Here is a 4,209-nt window from a genome sequence, read left to right as displayed (position 1 = left end):
TTTGATTCTTACCTATTTTTAAAACAGTTTGTTCCTTCTCTGGGAGTCTATACAATTTGCCTTTTATCCTTTGAGCTCAGAGAGATTCTTGGGCTAGGACTGGGTTGTTTTTTTTCTTGACAATAATGCCAGGAACTCAGTGAGCCCTTTGAATCTCTGGTTCAAATTTTCCTTCAATACAGAAAAATTGTCTTCTATTATTTGTCTAATTATTGCCTCTTCTCCATTGATTCCTACATCTCCTATGGAACTCCTATTTGTATCTTGAGTACCTGTTCTCCAAAACCACTATCTTTTCCCTCCTGATTTCTCTATCTTCCCACTTCTGTTCTGCAGTGTTCTTTTTTTTTCCCCCCACTTAATTTCCCAGGCCCCTAATTCAGAATTCAATGGCGACTATCTTTTCCTCCAATTCATATATTGATTTTTTTAATTCAAAAATTATGAGTTCTTTTAGTTCCAAGACTGTGAGAGATTTTATAGTGTATTTGAACCTCAAGTTCTCTTATTAATTTTTGTTCAAATTGTCTTCAGTTCTATTTCCTTTAGGAGCTACATATTCTGGATGCTGTTCTTCTCCTATCACTGCTGATGCCCTAGTTTTCTTTTCCAATTTCTAACTCATTCTCAGACCTCATATCCAGAGTTTGGGGTGCCCTAAAGAGAAGCACGCTGCTTCCACAGACCATCTCCAGTAGTCAGTTTATCAGTTTGCTACCAGGGAATTGTAAGGAAGCCCCTCATCTCCCCACTCTCCCCTGTAGTCAAGGCTAGGGTTCCTCCAGCCTCCAGAGTAAGGTGCCTACATTCATCTGATCCACTTCCCCTCACCTCTTGGGAGTCAGTAAGGCCACTTCCTTGGGGGTGCTGCTCTTCCTCAGGAGGTGGGCAAAGGAGACCCAAGCCGAGCCCTCTGCAGGGTGCACGGCATTCTGGTCCTCACTCCTGAGTGTTCTGCTGCAGTCTGTAGACTTCTCCTTAGGCCCGGAGAGCACAAGGCTTTGTGCTTGCTCCCCCTCCAGCCCTGGTAGAGGCCTTGCTCACACCTTCCATACCCTGCACACAGCCAAGCAACTTCCTCAGTGTGGCAGAGGTGACTGGGACTTAGGAGCAGAGCTGGACAAGGAATAAAGTACCTACTGATTCAAGCTCCATCTTTCCAGAATCAGGTAGGTATTCAATTTTTTCAACCCCTTAAATTACCCTTTCCTTCTTTCCTTATTTCAGTTAATGTCATTGGGATCTCATACTACGCTGATATAAAATATCAGTCATTTTTCAGAACTCATTTTCCTTATCACCCTCTTTCAACTAACCCACAAATAGTTTTTAATTGTAAACCCTACATTATATCTTGAATCCATTTCCTCCTTTACTTTTCCAGCTGCCATACATTTTTTTCAGGCCTTTATTTTATTACCTCCAGCCTAAATGTATGCATTAACTTCATCACTTCTCTCCCTCTATTCGGTATACTGTTGGCAGGTACTATAAGAAAACATAGTTGTGACTGAGTGATTCTTATTATTTACTGAAATCAAATCATGCAAGGTTTTCTCCCATAAATCTTTGTGAACTTATCACACACACACTCATTCATGCGCGTGCGCACACGCGTGTGTACGCGCACACACACACACACGCCGCCTCCTCCTCAGACACATAGCCTAGCATTTTCCCAAGTCCCGGTTAGGCTTATCTTGTCTTTTCTCCTCTTTCCCAGTCCACCTCCTCTCAAGTCCTATTTATCCTCCAGAGCTCGGCTCTCAGCTGTCTCTACCATGAAGGCTTCCCCTGTTCTCTGTCTAATGTAATACATACCAGTTTCATTCCCCTGCAACATTTTCTTTGAATCTTTATTATAATTTGCATTTCACTCACGAGAACCTGTAAACTCCTTGAATGCAATGATTATGTGTGTGGTTTACCTTTGCTTCTTCCCCACTACCTGGAAAATTGTAAGTACTTCTACAGTAGTGAATTGAATAAAACTATTCAGATCAACATTTATTTGGGCTCTCCAATGTGCCAGGCAGTGAGCTAATGCTTGGGATGAAACAAGCATAGACCCTGTCCTTGGAGATTCAACTGCCAAGTTTTATATTGCAATATTGCAATTACATGATCTGATATGTATCCATGTGTATATGTATTAGATTATATATAGTTGAGGGATTTCTTTTTTGTCTTAACCTCACAAACCCTACTACAGAGTGTGGTCCAACACTAGCCTGCACCTTGCTGTCCAGCACACACATCCAGGCAATGATCAATGTTTCTTTCTGTCTCTTTAGACTGAGAAATTGAGGATGTCCTGGGTTAATTGCCAATTTCCCCATGAGTTCCCAGCTACTACCCTGATTGACAACCTTTTGTTCTAGCTCTATGCCTGGTACCCAGGTGCACAGGATGCAACTCTCTGTGGATCATCATTGCTGTAGGTTGGCAGGCTCACTGAGGGTCTATATTGGTTCCTGATTCTGGCCGCATACTGCTAGCCACAAAACCATGCATATATGGAGATGGACAGGCCAACACACATTTAGTTTCTGAGATCTCAGATGAAAACCAGGACGTTAAAGAAAGTAGGAGTTGGGACAAACTACTCTCTCCCTGATATTGTCAGAGACAAACTACAGGCCTGGATAATACTTAGGTCTGACCCAATAAAGAGTTATATTAGGGCTTGTCCAAAAAGTAATGGTGCAGTTCCAGGGTGTCCGCTCCTCTGGTGAGACAGGGCCGGGAGACGCTCTCCCCAGCACCTTGCCTGGGTGAGCAAGTCAGGCTCTAGGGCCGGCAGAAATCCTCATTGGAGGGTCCCACCGAGTTCCCCGGTCAGAGTGCTGCAGCTGAGCGGAGTGGCTGCTTGGGACTACTGCTCAGGCGCTGCAGAAAGCCTTCTTGGAATCTGACATGTTATCACTTTGGGACCATTGGCCAGCTGCTCCTGACTTGGCCACATGAAGGCTCAGACTGTCCCAGTCTCCGAACTGAAGAGAACCAAGACTATTAGCATATCTCTCACCACCATGAATGCAAGGTATTTCAACAAAGAGTATCAGGAGGACAACTACAAATCCCACACTGGCATGTGCAAGTTCTGAGGAATGGTGGAATAACCCCATGTATCTAGGTGACCTTTGGAGACAGCTGAGTCAGAGTTACAACAGGTCAGTGGCTGACAGCCAACTCATAGCCCATCTTCTCCAGCCATGTGGCTGACAGGGGCTTGTGCTCCGGCCAGCTGTCAGGCCTGAGCCTCTGAGGTGGGAGAGCCAAATTCAGGACATTGGTCCACCAGAGACCTCCCGGCCCAACTTAATATCAAACAGTGAGAGCTCTCCCAGAGATCTCCGTCTCAACGCTAAGACCCAGCTCCACTCAACGACCATCAAGGTCCAGTGCTGGACACCCCATGTCAAACAACTAGCAAGACAGGAACACAACCAAACCCATTAGCACAGAGGCTGCCTAAAATCATACTAAGTTCACAGACACCCCAAAACACGACACTGAACGTGGTCCTGCCCGCCATAAAGACAAGAAACAGACTCATCCACCATAACACAGGCACCAGTCCCCTCCACCAGGAAGCCTACACAAGCCACTAAACCAACCTTACCCACTGGGGGCACGCACCAAAACCAAAGGGAACTATGAACCTGCAGCCTGAAAAACAGAGACTCCAAACACAGTAAGTGAAGCAAAATTAGGAGACAGAGAAATACACAGCAGATAAAGGAGCAAGGTAAAAAACAGACCAAACAAATGAAGAGGACATAGGCAGTCTACCTGAAAAAGAATTCAGACTAACAATAGTAAAGATGATCCAAAATCTTAGAAATACATTGGAGAAAATACAAGAAACATTTAACAAGGACCTAGAAGAATTAAGAGCGAACAAACAATGATGAGCAACACAATAAATGAAATTAAAAATTCTCTAGAAGAAGTCAATAGCAGAATACCTGAGTCAGAAGAACGGATAAGTGACCTGAAAGATAAAAGAGTGGAAATAATTACTGCAGAGCAGAATAAAGAAAAAAGAATGAAAAGAATCGAGGACAGTTTCAGAGACCTCTGGGACAAAATTAAAAGCAACAACATTCGAATTATAGGGGTCCCAGAAGAAGAAGAGAAAAAGAAAGAGTCTGAAAAAACATTTGAAAAATTATAGTTGAAAACTTACCTATTATGGGAAAGGAA

This window comes from Neophocaena asiaeorientalis, unplaced genomic scaffold (genome assembly GCF_003031525.2).
Source record: "Neophocaena asiaeorientalis asiaeorientalis breed wild unplaced genomic scaffold, Neophocaena_asiaeorientalis_V1.1 scaffold216, whole genome shotgun sequence".
NCBI lineage: Eukaryota > Metazoa > Chordata > Mammalia > Artiodactyla > Phocoenidae > Neophocaena > Neophocaena asiaeorientalis.
This window is presented reverse-complemented; position numbering follows the sequence as displayed.